Source organism: Chiloscyllium punctatum, chromosome 2, assembly GCF_047496795.1.
Source record: "Chiloscyllium punctatum isolate Juve2018m chromosome 2, sChiPun1.3, whole genome shotgun sequence".
Taxonomy (NCBI): domain Eukaryota; kingdom Metazoa; phylum Chordata; class Chondrichthyes; order Orectolobiformes; family Hemiscylliidae; genus Chiloscyllium; species Chiloscyllium punctatum.
The window spans coordinates 21,886,168-21,904,861 of record NC_092740.1 but is presented as its reverse complement, the minus strand read 5'-3'; positions in this window follow the sequence as shown (position 1 = coordinate 21,904,861).

The following is an 18,694-nucleotide window of genomic DNA, read 5'->3' as shown; positions in this document are numbered from 1 at the left end:
ATAGTGGCACAGTGGTGAGCACTGCTGCCTCACAGTGTCAGGGAACTGGTTTTGATTCCAGCCTCAGGTGACTGTCAGTGTGGAATTTGCACGTTCTCCCTGTGGCTGTGTGGGTTTCTTCCAGGTGCTCCAGTTTCCCCTCACAGTCTAAAGATATGCAAGTTAGGTGGATTGGCCATGCTAAATTGCCCACAGTGTCTGCAGTTGTGTAGGTTAGGTAATTTGCGTTCATTAATATGAAGTAAACAGGATAGGGTAGGGAGCTGCGTCTGGCTGGGATGCTCTTCAGAGGTTCAGTGTGGACTCAACGGGCTGAATGGCTGTAGGTGTTCTACGATTCTAATTGAATATTTGCAGAGCTCTTAGAAAAGGTGATTGGTATGAGATGATAGCTCCAGTGAGCTATCAGCCAGTTGGGCTGATGGGCCAAATGGCCTTCTTTTACTCTATATGATTCTATGACCACATTATAACAGCGGAGAAAATAAGTTCAAACTAAAGACCTGGTCCTGATTAACAGTTCTGAAACAGGTATTAACTCAAAATTCTTTGATGTATTAGTGCAGGCTGAATGCTGTCAGAAACTGATTAGGGGTATTCATTGCACAGCTGAGACATTTCCTTCCTAAATGTTGTAATTTGGATTAAGTCACCCTGAAGTGAAATATATCCCCATTAGCAAAATGCCTGTTGCAATATGTTAGGAACCAACAGGTGTGACTCTGACTTGCACAGTCCCAAACATTGGGAATCCTGGCTCTATCCATAAGTGACCACTCTGTTCACTGGTGATGGATGGGCGTTTGCCACTTGAATACGTATTGCTGCTTGAACCAGCATCCCCAGATGTAAGGAATATATCAACATCACCCAGCTTAAACAACAGCACTGAAGCTCACTGAGCGAGATGCTATCAGTTAATGTTTCTTTAATCTTGACTGGGTCCATCAAAATATTCACAGATTTTATAAGTTACTTCATACTGAACAGATTCAAATGGAAAATCTGTCCAATTTCAATGAAAACAATTGACAGCTGACCTCTGCCAAAGGGAATCATTTAAAGCTAATTGTGCTTCAATAAGATTATTTTTTTCAGTTTCAGAATATGTTTTCTATGACTTTTCTCTGAAACAAAATGTGTAAGGTCCATATTAAGCCTTGATTTCCACCACTGCTTTAAAAACTGGCCTATTTTGCTTAAAAGAGCTTTAAACAAGATTGTAGGACTTTTGTATTCAATGTGAAATGCACATTCAATAAAACATCTTCCAAAGCAGGAATGAAAAACCTAGCATTGTTAATGTTAGTCAGAAGTATCTCATGGCAATTTACAAGCAGCCAATTATGATGAAGCACAGTCACTGTTGTTATGGAGTCAAACATGGCAGCCATTTTGTGTATGATTCTACGACTTAAGAACAAATAGTTGATCAACTATTCAATCTGTCTTTGATTTTAAAAAAGAGTGTTCTTCAGCTCTCCAAAAAAAGCTCTTTTATCTTGGGACCTTTAGCAATCAACTGAAGCAGAGTCAAAAAGTGTGGCACAGCAGGTCAGGCAGCATCCGAGGAGCAGGACAGTCTACGTTTTGGGCATAAGCCCTTCATCAGGAATGTATACAAGCAGTAGAACAAGATGGTAGAACTGGGGATTACTTGCTTTTTTTGTATTCATCCATCTGGGAAGGACTTCAAGTCCCCTTCTAACAGAAATCTCCCATTTCTTAATTGATCCCACAACCTTCACTTCCAATTTCCATTTGGAAAACCATTCCTCAAATGACAACTAGCTGTTTACCATCAACTGATGGATGAGACAAAACTTTTCTTACCATAAACCTAACTCAAACCTTCACAGCCATTCCAATGATTTAATCCCAATAAGGGGGCCATCCTGATTCTCCTCAACAATGCATTGACCTTTGAACTGTCCAAGAACTGCTTTGTTCTTGTCGGTGGATATGGTCTGATGGACTGCCCACATTGAAAGACAGATTGTTGCTGCAAAGGAAAGACAATGAGTCGGTAGGTGCGTTCTTTTGTTTGGAGAATCTCTGGAATTTCATCAACTTGTAGTTCTATAGAGACACGAATGCAGTAAAACATCTCAAGGTGTCTCTCATGCGAATAACAAAAAAAAATTGAATATTGAGCCACATAAGGGATTAATAATCCAGATAGCTAAAAGCTGAGACAAAGAGGTATGTTTTAAGGAGATAGAACGTGGGGGATGTTTAGAGAAGGAATTCTAGAGCTATGGCCAAGTCTGTAGAAGTCACAGCTAGTAGTGGTAGAAGATTTGAAATCAAGCATGTTAATAAGTACAAAATGGGTATCTTGGAAGGATGTGGGATAGGAGGAAATTGCAAAAGTGAGAAGAACAAGGCCTTGGAGGGCCTTGAAAACATGGACAGGAATTTTAAGCTAAAGTAGGTCAGTGAGACAAAGGTTGATTGGAAAATGATACTGTTCACCTAGCAATGGACACACACAAAGGTTTCTTGTGGCTGTATCCCCTTCTGTGTAGATGTCAATAAAAGAGGCTGAACTGGATGAATAATATCTGATTTAATTCCTCACAGTTCTGCATTTATTTCTTTCAAACTATGTACATACATGTGACTTGATAACGGTCTGTCACACTACTGGAGTCAAAATTCCTAACAAAACAACAATAATAGAAATATCTAAACAAATAGGCAGATCAAAACCAAACAACACCAAGTTACATTTTAAGGCAGTTGATTAACATAGTTGAAAGCATCCCAAAGCATTTTATACAAGTTTGTCAAATGAAATTGCCATGATACAACATAGACTCATAGAGTCATAGAAATGTACAGCATGGAAACAGACCCTTTGGTCCAACCTGTCTACGCCAACCAGATATCCCAAACCAATCTAGTCCCACCTGCCAGCACCTGGCCCATATCCCTCCAAGCCCTTCCTATTCATATACCCATCCAAATGCCTCTTAACTATTGCAATTGTACTAGTCTCCACCACATCCTCTGGCAGCTCATTCCATACAAGTACCACCCTCTGTGTGAAAAAGTTGCCCCTTAGGTCTCTTTTATATCTTTCCCCTCTCACCCTAAACCTATGCCTTCTCGTTCTGGACTCCCCGATCCCAAGGAAAAGACTTTGTCTATTTATCCTATCCATGCCCCTCATAATTTTGTAAATCTCTGTAAGCTTACCCCTCAGCCTCCGGCACTCCAGGGAAAACAGCCCCAGCCTGTTCAGCCTCTCCCTATAGCCCAAATCCTCCAATCCTGGCAACATCCTTGTAAATCTTTTCTGAACCCTTTCAAGTTTCACAACATCTTTCCGATAGGAAAGAGACCAGAACTGCAGGCAATATTCCAACAGTGGCCTAACCAATGCTCTGTATAGCCTCAACAAGACCTCCCAACATCTGTACTCAATACTCTGACCAATAAAGGAAAGCATACCAAACACCTTTTTCACTATGTTATCTAGCTGCGACTCCACTTTCAAGGAGCTATGAACCTGCACTCCAAGGTCTCTTTGTTCAGCAACACTCCCTAGGACCTTACCATTAAGTGTATAAGTTCTGTTAAGATTTGCTTTCCCAAAATGCAGCACCTCGCATTTATCTGAATTAAAGTCCATCTGCCACTTCTCTGCCCATTGGCCCATCTGGTCCAGATCCTGTTGTAATCTGAGGTAACTGTCTTTGCTGTCCACTACACCTCCAATTTTGGTGTCATCTGCAAACTTACTAACTGTACCTCTTATGCTCATATCCAAATCATTTATGTAAATGACAAAAAGTAGAGGGCCCAGCACCGATCCTTGTGGCACTCCATTGGTCACAGGCCTCCAGTCTGAAAAACAACCCTCTACCACCACTCTCTGTCTTCTACCTTTGAGCCAGTTCTGTATCCAAATGGCTAGGATCTTTACAACAAATCAATATAATCATAGGTCTAGAATCATAGACTCTCTGCAGTGACCCTTTCAGTCTGCACTGACCCTCTAAGGGCATCCCATCCAGACTCAGCCCCCAATCCTATCCTAGTAACCCCACATTTAGCATGGCCAATTCACCTAGTCTGCACATCATTGGACTGTGGGAGGAACCAGAGTAGAAGCCTACACTGAGAATGGGAGAACATGCAAACTCCAGACAACAGTTACCCTGGAAATGAAGACAGATTCCTGGTGCTGGGTGGCAGCAATGCTAAGCACTGAACAACCGTGCAACCTACTGACTTTAGCCAATGTATTAAAGAGATATACAGGGGCAGAAAGGTTTAAATAAAAATTGCAGTTCTCAGGACATTGGCACTGAAGACATAGTGAATAGTGGTGGAGCAATGAGAGAGCACTGCTCAACAGAGGACAGATATCTCAGATGGAGATTATGGGGATAAGGAGGGTCAAGACAATGAAGAGATTTGTTTAAAGGGATGAGCATTGTAAAATCATGGTATTGGTGGACTGTGAGTTTATGTCAGGCAGCATCAGGATACGGGTGGGGCAGCATCAAAGAACAAAATTACCCTAATCAAAGACTTGAGCATTTTAGTTGTTGATGGTTGAAAGTGAAGCTTAACACCAGAATTTTTCTCTTTAATGCACTGCTGAACCTAGGGAATACTTGGATATTTCAAGATGCTATGACATCATTACATTACAAATTACATAATTCCTTCCACATTATTATCACTGTAACCAAAAATAAGTTAAATTGGGCAATTAAAAAAAAGCAAAAAGCTCTTTACTTCTCCCAGACACTGCTGTGGCAGTTTTCTTTTTGATCCTGGTTTGCTCTCGGTATTTCAGAACACAGGTCTACCTGAACATTTCCCCAGACAGATTACAATGAAGCCTTTGATTTTCCAACACAGCTGCGGAAATTTATTTCCTTCAGTTTTATTTTATTAGCTGCTAGTGTCAAATTCCTGGAAGCAGCAACAAAGATGTTTTGAAGAGGCACAGTTCCTGGAGCAAGTAGTGCACTCGTGGACTATGAGAAAGAAACAAAGAAAGAATAACATTTACATCCCACCTTTTGTGATCTCAGATGGCTCGAAGGGTTTTACAGCCAATGCAGTACTTGTTTGAAGGGTAGTCTCTGTTGTAATGTAGGTAGCACAGCTGTCAATTTGGATACAACGAACTTCCCTAAATAGCAACATCTACTTATATTTGTATAAGAAATTTAAAGCAATAAAACATCCCAAGAAATGTGATAATGGCCAGATCATTTGTTGTATAATTTTGGGTGAGGGCTAAGTATTGGATATGAGTCACCAATGCTCCTACCAACATGAATCACATCTCTGAATTCGCTTCTCCTGTCATTTGTCTGCCCATTCCAGCAACCAATCCTTTGGAGGTTTTATAGTGTCCACCTCACAATCAACAATACTTCAAATTTTCTATCTTCAACAATTTTTTTTTAGCTGTGCCCTTTGCACCAATCTCTACCTTAGATGAAGCATAATCTTTTTACAATTCATTCAATGATGAGGGCATCACTGACTAGGCCAACATTTATTGTCCATCCTTAAATGCCCAGAGGCCAGTTGAGAATCATCCACATTGTTGTGGGTCATGTAATCCATATTAGGTAAGGAGGAAACTTTCCTTCCCTAAAGGATATTAGTAAACCAGATGGGCTTTTACAACAATGAACAATGGTTTTGTGTGATCAGATTCTTAATTCCAGATTTTTATGGAATTCAAATTCCAATGGCTGCCATGGCAGGATTCAAACCCAAATCCTCAAAACATTAACTGGGTCTCTGGATTAACAGTCCAGTGACAACACCACTAAGCCATTGCCTCCAGCTAATTATCAGATATGTTTTCAGATCAGATACCGACCTTGAATATATTAGCTACTTCTCATCACTTACACTCACCAACCAAGTACCAAGCGAGCAGAAAGTTGCAGGAATTGAAATGGTTCCACATAAGAAAACATGAATTGATGTAGCATTTTTCTCTGAATGTACCAAAGCTCTTTTAGGACAATGTCAGCAGTATAGGTGGTTCCTCGATTCGAAGACAACATCTCCTGCAGGCCACAAATTTTGACCATGGGTCTTCTGATCAGGTGGTCTGTGCACATGTGACAGGATGTCCCACAATGTAGCGAGTGCAGGATTTTGCTCCCATTTTCTATCCTTTTGTGCTTCCACTCTGTGTCACCATTAAGTCACTGGAGATCAAAGTATGATGTAGCTTTACAGACAAGTTGTCACTATTCTGAACAACTGGTAGCAGGCTCCTCTCACACACAAGGTACTACAAACATCAATGACCAGATACTCTTTTCCAGTGGCATTAATCTGAAATGTTTCACAAGAGAAACTTTACAGATGATCTAGAAATTGTCATATAGTCATAGAGTCATAGAGATGTATAGCATGAAAACAGACCCTTTGGTCCAACCAGTCCATGCTGACAAGATATCCCAACCCAATCTAGTCCCACCTGCCAGCACCCGGCCCATATCCCACCAAACCCTTCCTATCCATATATCCATCCAAATGCCTCTTAAATGTTGCAATTGTTGCAATTCATCACATCCTCAGGCAGCTCATTCCATACACGTACGACACTCTATATATAAAAGTTGCCCCTTATATCTTTCCCCTCTCACCCTAAACCTATGACCTCTACTTCTGGACTCCCTGATCCCAGGGAAAAGACTTTGGACTATTTATCCTATCCATGCCCCTCATAATTTTGTAAAGCTCTATAAGGTCACCCCTCAGCCTCCGACGCTCCAGGGAAAACAGCCCCAGCCTGTTCAGCCTCTCCCTATAGCACAAATCCTCCAACCCTGGCAACATCCTTGTAAATCTTTTCTGAAACCTTTCAAGTTTCACAACATCTTTCCAATAGGAAGAAGACCAGAATTGTACACAATATTCCAACAGTGGCCAACCAATGTCCTGCACAGCCACAACGTGACCTCCCAACTCCTGTACTCAATACTCTGACCAATGAAAGAAAGCATACCAAACGCCTTCTTCACTATCCTATCTACCTGCAACACCATTTTCAAGGAGCTGTGAACCTGCACTCCAAGATTTCTTTGTTCAGCAACACTCCCTAGGACCTTACCATTAAGTGAATAAGTCCTGCTAAGATTTGCTTTCCCAAAATGCAGCACCTCGCATTTATCTGAATTAAAGTCCATCTGCCACTTCTCTGCCCATTGGCCCATCTGGTCCAGATCCTGTTGTAATCTGAGGTAACCATCTTCGCTGTCCACTACACCTCCAATTTTGGTGTCATCTGCAGACTTACTAACTGTACCTCTTATGCTCGCATCCAAATCATTTATGTAAATTACAAAAAGTAGAGGATCCAGCACCGATCCTTGTGGCACTCCACTGGTCACAGGCCTCCAGTCTGAAAAACAACCCTCCACCACCACCCTCTGACTTCTACCTTTGAGCCAGTTCTGTATTCAAATGGCTAGTTCTCCCTGTATTCCATGAGATCTAACCTTGCTAATCAGTCTCCCATGGGGAACCTTGCCTTACTGAAGCCCATATAGATCACATCTACTACTCAGCCCTCATCAATCCTCTTTGTTACTTCTTCAAAAAACTCAATCAAGTTTGTGAGACATGATTTCCCACCCACAAAGAAGGGCTGAAGAAGGGCTTATGCCCGAAATGTCAATTCTCCTGTTCCTTGGATGCTGCCTGACCTGGTGCGCTTTTCCAGCAACACATTTTCAGCTCTGATCTCCAGCATCTGCAGTCCTCACGTTTTCCTACACACAAAGCCATGTTGACTATCCCTAGTCAGTCCTTGCCTATCCAAACACATGTATATCCTGTCCTCAGGATTCCGTCCAACAACTTGCCCACCACTGAGGTCAGGCTTACAGGTCTATAGTTCTCTGGCTGGTCTTTACCACCCTTCTTAATCAGTGGCACCACATTTGCCAACCTCCAGTCTTCCGGCACCTCACATGTGATTATTGATGATACAAATATCTCAGTGATGCCCAGCAATCACTTCTCTAGCTTCCCACAGAGTTCTATATGTGCTGTTCATACGATGGTTGCCTTATTACCATCATCACCTGCAGTCCAATGATATTTTGCATGAAGTCATGAAGTCCAATAACCAGTTTGAAGGGATGAGTGGATTTGGCTTTTGTAGAGTCAGAAAATGGCATAACAAGAAACATGAATTCAGTAATAAGAGATTGTTGGAGATTGTTGTGCCAGTATAAGAAAGCCTCAAGGAAATAAGCAATGGGGACTCCATGCAAACCTGAAGCATACACAGACAGTGGTTGAATTTGACAGAGGGAGACCACATGGAAAGCTTAGTTATGATGTAACTAGACTAGAGCATCTTTTCTGAGATAAGTTTGAATTGCACTTAATATCTCTGCAATTTAAAAATAGCTTGAGCTTATCTCTTATGTTATTACAATATCCTATGTAAACTCCTCAGTATGCTACATCCAATTTTTAAACTCTCCTGTGACCACTGTACTCGTGTAGATAAGTATGCAAATTTGTGCACAGGAATTTTGTTAGGCTTAGAGGGGTGGAGATGCCTTAGTGGTCTGTTTTGAGACTGGTGATCCAGTTTAATTCTCTGATGGAAGCTAATTTCAATTAACAAAACCTAGAATTCAAAGCTGGCCTCAGAACTGATAACCATGAAATTATCATTGATTGTTCTGAAAAACCATTTGGTTCACTGATAGTCTTAATAGAAGGAAATCTAGCAACCTTACCCAATCTGACCTGCATTTTAACTGCCCTCTGAAATGCCTTTGGATAGGCAACAAAGATTGCTAGTGATGGCTGCATCCCTTGAAAGAATTTTTTTTAAACAACACAACTAAATCAAATCAAGCTTCCAACATCGTCAATTTTTTTAAAAATCGGAATAGCAAACATCCTGCCCAGTATTCCAATGGAAAGCACAATTGGTTGGGAGATACAAGAGCTGAAAATGTGTTGCTGGAAAAGCGCAGCAGGTCAGGCAGCATCCAAGGAGCAGGAGAATCGACGTTTCGGGCATGAGCCCTTCTTCAGGATTCCTGAAGAAGGGCTCATGCCCGAAACGTTGATTCTCCTGCTCCTTGGATGCTGCCTGACCTGCTGCGCTTTTCCAGCAACACATTTTCAGCTCTGATCTCCAGCATCTGCAGTCCTCACTTTCTCCTGGGAGATACAAGAAGCAGCCAATACATTATGTTATTTCCATTCCATGCAGACGTAAATGTTTTTATCTACATTTGGTTTTTGATTGAGGAGAGAGTGACGTTAGGTACTTGAAAAACTCACCAATCTTCCTCAAATTGTGCCATTTGAAGTTTTCTATCAACTTAGAAAGGGTACTTTAAATGATTCATTTGAAAGTCATCATGTCCATCAAAGTTGCATCCTATTACATGAGGTGTTTCCCTTGGTTGCATCATCAAAACCAGGAATGATTTCACCATTCCACTAAAGCTTTATGAGGAAGATTTATTCCAATTGCTTTTTTCATCATGGATGAAGTATATGTTCCACGCTGTTGTGAACAAAGAACAAAGATCATTTACAGCCCAGGAACAGGCCCTTCGTCCCTCCAAACCTGAGTCAATCCAATAGTACTGTCTAAACCTGTCGGTCAATTCCTAAGCATCTGTATCCCTCTACTCCCCACCTACTCATGCATTTGTCCAGATGCATCTTAAATGAATCTACCGTGCCTGCCTCTACCACTCTGCTGGCAATGCATTCCAAACGCCCACCACCCTCTGTGTGAAGTACTTGCTATGTGTATCCCCCTTAAACTTTTCACCTCTTACCTTGAAAGCAAGACCTCTCGTTATTGAATCCTTCACCCTGGGAAAAAGCTTGTCTCTACCCACCCTGTCCATACCCTTCATGTTACCCTGTTATAATCTGAGGTAACCGTCTTCGCTGTCCACTACACCTCCAATTTTGGTGTCATCTGCAGACTTACTAACTGTACCTCTTATGCTCGCATCCAAATCATTTATGTAAATGACAAAAAGTAGAGGACCCAGCACCGATCCTTTTGGCACTCCACTGGTCACAGGCCTCCAGTCTGAAAAACAACCCTCCACCACCACCCTCTGTCTTCTACCTTTGAGCCAGTTCTGTATCCAAATGGCTAGGATCTTTACAACAAATCAATATAATCATAGGTCTAGAATCATAGAATCTCTGCAGTGACCCTTTCAGTCTGCACTGACCCTGGCTAGTTCTATCTTTAATATGGCTAGTTCTATCTTTATTCCATGAGATCTAACCTTGCTATCAGTCTCCCATGGGGAACCTTGTCGAACGCCTTACTGAAGTCCATAGAGATCACATCTGCTGCTCTGCCCTCATCAATCCTCTTTGTTACTTCTTCAAAAAACTCAATCAAGTTTGTGAGACATGATTTCCCACGCACAAAGCATGTTGATTATCCCGAATCAGTCCTTGCCTTTCCAAATACATGTACATCCTGCCCCTCAGGATTCCCTCCAACAACTTGCCCACCACCGAGGTCATGCTCACCAGTCTATAATTCCCTGGCTTGTCTTTACCGCTCTTCTTAAACAGTGGCACCACGTTTGCCAACCTCCAGTCTGCCGGGCACCTCACCTGTGACTATCGATGATACAAATATCTCAGCAAAAGGCCCAGCAATCACTTCTCTGGTTTCCCACAGAGTTCTCGAGTACACCTAATCAGGAACTGGGGATTTATCCACCTTTATCCGTTTCAAGACATCCAGCACTTCCTCCTCTGTAATCTGGACATTTTGCAAGATGTTACCTTCTATTTCCCCACAGTCTATATCTTCCATATCCTTTTCCACAGTAAATACTGATACAAAATATTCATTTAGTATCTCCCCCATTTTCTGTGGCTCCACACAAAGGCCGCCTTGCTGATCTTTGAGGGGCCCTATTCTCTCCCTAGTTACCCTGTTGTCCATCAATATATTTGGATTCTCCTTAATTCTATTTGCGAAAGCTATCTCATGTCCCCTTTTTGCCCTCCTGATTTCCCTCTTAAGTATACTCCTACTTCCTTTATACTTTCCTAAAGATTCATTCGATCTATCCTGTCTATACCTGACATATGCTTCCTTCTTTTTCTTAACCAAACCCTCAATTTCTTTAGTCATCCAGCATTCCCTATACCTACCAGCCTTCCCTTTCACCCTGACAGGAATATACTTTCTCTGGATTCTTGTTATCTCATTTCTGAAGGCTTCCCATTTTCCAGCCGTCCCTTTACCTGCGAACATCTGCCTCCAATCAACTTTCGAAAGTTCTTGCCAAATACCATCAAAATTGGATTTTCTCCAATTTAGAACTTCAACTTTTAGATCTGGTCTATCCTTTTCCATCACTATTTTAAAACAAATAGAATTATGGTCGCTGGCCCCAAAGTGCTCCCCCACTGACACGTCTGTCACCTGCCCTGTCTTATTTCCCAAGGGTAGGTCAAGTTTTGCACCATCTCTAGTCGGTACATCCACATCCTGAATCAGAAAATTGTTTTGTACGCACTTAAGAAATTCCTCTCCATCTAAACCTTTAACACTATGGCAGTCCCAGTCTATGTTTGGAAAGTTAAAATCCCCTACCATAACTACCCTATTATTCTCACAGATAGTTGAGATCTCCTTAAAAGGTTGTTTCTCAATTTCCCTCTGACTATTGGGGGTCTATAATACAATCCCAATAAGGTGATCATCCCTTTCTTATTTCTCAGTTCCACCAAATAACTTCTCTGGCTGTATTTCCAGGAATATCCTCCCTCAGCACAGCTGTATACTTGGTTTTTGATTTTGAACTATCACCTAAAATGGTGTGTAACATGCCAGGGAAATGTTTGGACATCTGCACCATGGCAACAGCTGGAATGCAGTATGGGTGGATGAGCTATCAGTATGATCAGCTTGACCATTCAGTATAGTCGCTGCAGACTCAGGTCAGGATGTCAAACACAGTGAACTACATCAAGAACCAACAGGCCAAAGGCATCCCACTGCATCCTGGATTGTGGTTGGTCTATCATGTTTCGTAAACCAATGTTCTCAGCTGTCACTCCTGTGAAGTTAAAATACCACTTGCGACTTCCAGACAAATAAAAGTTTCCAACCTGCATTAAGAGGTAAATGTCTGATCATTTCCACCCAGAACTCCAAACACAAAAGAGAAAGACTGAAAAGTTTCTCACTAAAAGCTGGGAGGTGTTTGTCAAGTATATATACACCTAGGTTTCATTAACTTGCATTGTGAATGTATGAAGCATTTACTCATAAAATTAGTACATATACCTGAAGTAGTGTTGTCAGAGCCACAACTGCTATTTATCAATATTCTTTCAGATCAGTACAGGCAAAAACAAAATTGTGTAAGGGAATAAGGAAGAAGCAGGAGAGTGGCACGAGTTCATGATTCTCATTTAACAAGCCAGTCCGGGCATAAAGGGCAAATGGCCTCCTTCTGTGTCATAACACTTCTGTGATTCGATGATACAACTATATTTGACTGTGACGACAAGGAGCAGAACAAATCGGATAGACCAAAGCTTTGAAACATATTCCTATCCATTGTAAATCTTCTTTAAAGACACAGAGTAATTGATACTGAGTTTAAAGGTCTTGGCAAGTAAAGAGTTAAGACAGCAGAGAGATTTATGTCCTCTGTGGTGAGGCAATCATTTTCCATTGCCTTAATTTAATTAATATCTCTTCATCCCAGGGCAGTAAGAACCACCCTCACCTTGTATCTATCTTCCAGATCAGTTCTGATTAATGGTTCAAATGGTTTATTTTGATCTCATGCTGCCTCCCTGATTAATTTATTATTTGAAATGCTTTTCAGTTTTGTTTCAATTTATTCCGAGGACAATTTCTTATGAGATTTTAACCAGTGTGATCTTCACTCACTTGTCTGTAGAAATGGGTCTTGGTTGATTAAATAAGAGCTTAAAAATTTGTCAAATGAAAAATGAACTCAACACCCCAGCCACAATCCCCAGGAACCTTCTACTTCAGCCCAGCTAATGGCTTATAGATATCAGGCTCAAAATATACAGAGACAGTGGCCAAATATGTCCTCAAAATCTGTAAAATATTTTGCAAAAATTCAGAGACAGGGACAGAAAACTCAAAGCTTTGAGAGAAAGATTGCTCTCAGATTATTTGGTCCCTCAAGGCTGTTCTGCCATTCAATAGGATCATAGCTTATCTGTCATTCCTCACATCCATTTTCCTGCATTTTCCCCATAGCCCTTGATTCGCCTGATGATCAAGAAACTATTTCAGCCTCAAATATACACAAGGAGTATCCCCCACAGCTCCCTGGCAAGGGGTTTTGAGAGAGGAAATTCCTTTTCAACAAAATCTTAAATTTGCTCCCCTTCATTCTTACACTATTCTTACACTATGCCCTCTAATCCTAGACCTTCCCTTGAGAGGAAAGGGATTCGCAGCATTTACCATATGTATTTTAATGAAATCACCTGTCATTCCTCTAAGCTCCATTTAGTAGAATCCCAATATGTTTGCCTTTGCTAATTAGACAATCTTTCTATACTGGATAGCATCCTAGTGAACTTTCCGTGAACTGCCTCGAATGAAATAATATCTTTTTTAAATAAGGGGACCAAATCTGGTCACAGGACTCCAGATATGGTCTCACCAGCACCTTGTACAGTTGCAGTAATAATTCCCTACTCTTATACTCCAATCCCAATAAGGACCAATATTTCAGTAGCCTCCCTAATGGCCTGCTGTACCTGTGTGCTAGCTTGATGTGTTTTGTTATAAGTACCCCCAAGTCCCTTTGTGTTGAAACTTGCTGCACTTTTTCTCCATTTAAATAATACGGGGTTTTTTAGTACCCTTCCAGAATGATCGACATCATATTTTTCCACATTACGCTGCATTTGCCAACATTTTGCCATTTACTTAACCCTATCAATATCTCTCTTAGATACAATGAACCAATTACAGAAATTGCTGCAAGGCTGCTGTGGTGCACCATATACATCTTGAAGAACGCCCAGGGAGCAGTCAGTTCTGACCACATGATCTCTGTCATAACCCACGTGACCAAATATTTGGAATTACCATTCCACTGAAATCTAAGCAGACTAATGACACATACTATAAACAAAACCCTCCAAGTCAATAGTCCAAAGTAGTCAATAGTCCAGAGGATGGTAAAAATGGCTGTCAAGCATATGGGTAGATGGGCAAGTTGTCTTAGTGTCAATTTTGGCCACAGAGATCTTCACAAAGCAAGCTGCCAAGATGACATGGTTAGTTGGAATCCACTGTGTGGTACATCAGTCAGAACATGGATGCATACTTCAACAGAGACACTGATGGCTTCTTAACATCACATACGTTATTCTATAGAAATTTTTCAAGTGTCCTCAGGACTTCAGTGAGATGGTTGCCTTGTTGGAGGAACTGATTGGGTTGATCACAGGCAGCAAGCAATCCTAACATTGTAAAGGAACTACACTACTTCGGTTGCCCATCTAAATGCCTGTAGGAAATTAGCAGTGGGCTAAGATCAAGAAAAAGGTTGGTTCTAAAGCAAGAGGAATAGTAAGGAATCTATCCTGCTACAAACTCTTTGTTCTCCATATTTCACTATATACAAATGATTTTGAGGAGCTATCTAACATTTCCCCTTTCTTTTAGAGAGACAATGTAAGTCTATCTGAGATAGTTGATAATGTTATCACAACCCATAATGACCTGTGTGAGGTTACACAGGGATGTGGTGGCTCCAAGCTATAATCTATTGAAGACTTGTACAATAGGGTGACTACAAAAACATTGAATTAAAAAGGGTTTCAGAAGGTGAAGCTGGCTTTCTTCATTCACACAGAAACCTGACTGAACCATTAGTCAATTCTTACAAGAGTGAACTGGCTCTTTAACAAGGTTTTTGAAGCTGTGACAAAATCTGATCTGTGAAACTAGCCAGAGGAGTCAAAAGGAAATGTGGGGATGCCAATGTGAAGACGCTGGTAGAACATTTCAAAGGTACCTTGATACCCCATGGAATCAAGATTGATACATGGTCAATGGGACAATGACCAAGTGGATCAACCAAAGGAGATATTCCAAAAGTACTGCTGTACAAGGCTGTGGCACTTTGTAGAATAGAGTCTTCAAGGAGAAAAAAGATGTTTTTCATTTATTGGAGATTGTGCAAGCAATACCACTGACCACAGCCAAATTGGAAAGTGCTTTCTGTCTCAAGAATAGAACTAAGAAACATACTGAGGTGCAAAGCATTGATCATTTCAAGATGATCTCCCTAGGTGATCTCTCTGGGATTACTTCAAAGTAGAACTTGCTGTAGCCTGGTAGTGCAAAGCAAGTTAACAAGCCAAAGAAAACACATGCTCAGCCTGCAACAGGCACTGACAATCATCAACCAACTAGTCTGAAGGATCATTAACCTCTAAAAGTTGCAGATAAGCATGAGACGGTTACAAAGAGTGGCAAATTTGGCCCGGACAATTACAAAGGCCAACGTCCCATTTATAGAATCCATCTACAAAGTCCGCTGTCAAGGAAAGGCCACCAGCAGTCTTAAAGATCCATCCCACCCTGGCAATGTTTTTCAAAACCTTTACTATTGGGGAGAACACACGCACCAGCCTGTTTTGTAGCAGTTTCTACCCTATTGTTGTTAGAATACTGAATGGATGTAGGTTTGCTCACTGAGCTGGAAGGTTCATTTCCAGACATTTCATCACCCTACGAGGTAACATCTTCAGTGGGCCTCAGGCGAAGAAGTGTACATGATTCCTGCTTTCTATTTATATGTTTGCGTTTCTTTGGGTTGGTGATGTTATTTCCTGTGGTGATGTCATTTCTTGTAGTGATCTCATTTCCTGTTCTTTTTCTCAGGGGTTGGCAGATGGGGTCTAACCCAATGTTGTTAGTTGATAGAGTTCCGGTTGAAAGGCCATGCTTCAAGGAATTCTCATGCGATTCTCTGTTCTTGCAAGGTATTTTGTAAATGACATTAGTTTTGCTCATTATCTATGTAGGGCCTTTCAAGTTCATTAGACAAAACATGTCCAGAAACCCTAGCCACACTCCCCTACATCAAAGGCATCTCGGAAATGACTGCCAGACTACTCAGACCCCTTGGCATCATGGTAGCCCACAAACCCACCAACACACTAAAACAGCAGCTAATGAACTTGAAAGACCCTATACAGACAACAAGCAAAACTAAAGTCATTTACAAAATACTGCTCAAGAACTGTAACAAACACTACATTGGACAAACAGACAGAAAACTAGCCACCAGGATACATGAACTCCAACTAGCCACAAAACGACATGACCCTCTCTCATTGGTATTCTTACATACAGATAAGAGATGCCACCAGTTTGACTGGGACAACACATCTATCCCAGGACAAGCCAAACAGAGAGTTCTCCTCACTGACCACACTGTCCTCACTGTCCACACTTACCACACTGTCCACACTGTCCTCACTGTCCACACTGGCCACACTGACCAGCCTGATCACACTGTCCACACTGACCACAATGACCACACTGTCCACACTGAACACACTGAACACACTCTCCTCACTGACCAGCCTGATCACACTGTCCACACTGACCACACTGTCCACACTGTCCTCACTGTCCACATTAGCCACACTGACCAGCCTGATCACACTGTCCACACTGACCACAATGACCACACTGTCCACACTGAACACACTCTCCTCACTGACCAGCCTGATCACACTGTCCACACTGACCACACTGTCCACACTGTCCTCACTGTCCACATTAGCCACACTGACCAGCCTGATCACACTGTCCACACTGACCACAATGACCACACTGTCCACACTGTCCACACTGAACACACTCTCCTCACTGACCAGCCTGATCACACTGTCCACACTGACCACTCTGTCCACACTGTCCACACTGTCCTCATTGTCTACACGCTCCACAATGACCAGCCTGATCACACTGTCCACACTGACAACGCTGTCCACACTGACCAGCCTGATCATACTGACGACACTGTCTGCGCTCTCACTAGTATTCTTACATACAGATAAGGAACGACACCACTTTGACGGAGACAACACATCCATCTTAGGACATGCCAAACAGAGACATGCGTGAGAATTCCCAGAAGCATGGCATTCCAAATGGAACTCTGTCAACAAACACATCAAGGTAGTTCCCATCTACCACTCCCTGAGAAAAAGAACAGGAAATGATGTCACCACAGGAAATAATATCACCAACCCAAAGAAACCCAAACATATAAATAGAAAGCAGGAATCATGTACACTGCTTTGCCTGAGGCCCACTGAATATGTTACCTATTAGGGTGGCTAAACATCTGGAAATGAACCTTCCCGCTCAGCGAGCAAACCTGCATCCAGAACCTCAACCTGAGCTACAAATCTTCTCAAAACTCACTAATACTGAATGGACTCACAAACTCTTAACATTCCCCTGTATCTCTGTTTTTGTTTTTGCCGCTGTTCACCTATTATTTACTATCTATGCGACTTAACTCTGTGATCTGCCTGTATTGCTCACAAGACAAAGCTTTTCACTGTGCCTCAGTACGCATGACAATAAATTCAATTCAATTCAATTCAGGAAGAAGGGGAGATAGAACATGATTTTGAGGAAGACGTGAGGAACAAGAGGGGATGTAATGATGGGTGCAGAGTATGTGATTGAAGGGCTTAAAAAATGTCAGCAAAATTTTCTTTAAATGCTGTTGTATTTAAACTAGCGGGCAAATAAGATATGTGGCTTCTTAAAATTAATTTATGATGCTCTTGACAGCTGAATTATTTAAAATGCGTGATTGGCAGGATATTGAATTGTTTCTTTTGCATTAGTGTCCAATTATATTCGTGTACATAAGTCTTTCAGTCTAGTATCCAGCAATCTGCACACCCATCATAAATAACTTGTATCTTTCATTAGGGGTGAAAAACAAATTAGAGTTTTTTCTTTCTTGCTAGTTGCAACACTTTACCGATCTGAAGAAGACAGCTCCAAAAATATCAACGCTATTACAAAAGGTAATTGACTTCATCACTGAATAAAGGAGATAGTAGAAACAGAGAAAGCTATCCCTCAACACAAAAAGTAGACCCAAAACACAAAAGTAACCTTCAAAAAAATCAAGCTGGACAGTCTTTGTTTCTCAAGAAGAGCTCTCAAAACTACATTGAGCCCTACTTGATAGATATGGTGGGTAGTGAAATTGCAGTGGATGTGGTGAATATGGGTGTCCAGAAAGTCTTTGATAAAATTCCAAAGGTGACGTGAAGGAGGGATGGGTAGTCAGATTTCCATAATGCGTGTTAGTGCGAGTGATTGAGCATCAGGTTTATAGTTAGCCAGGGGTGACAGCAAGTTTCAATTCTTAAATGTTTGTTCATTTTTCTTGAATGACTCAGAATCCTTACAGTATGGAAGCAGGCCATTCAACCCATCAAGTCTGCACTGACCCTCCGAAGAGCATCCCAACCAGTCCTACCACCCCAACCCCCCACCCCATAACCTTGCATTTCCATGGCTAATCCAACCAACCTACACAGCTTTGGACAACTTCCCATGGCCAATCCATCTAACATTCAGATCTTTGGACTCTGGGAGGAAACCAAAGCATCC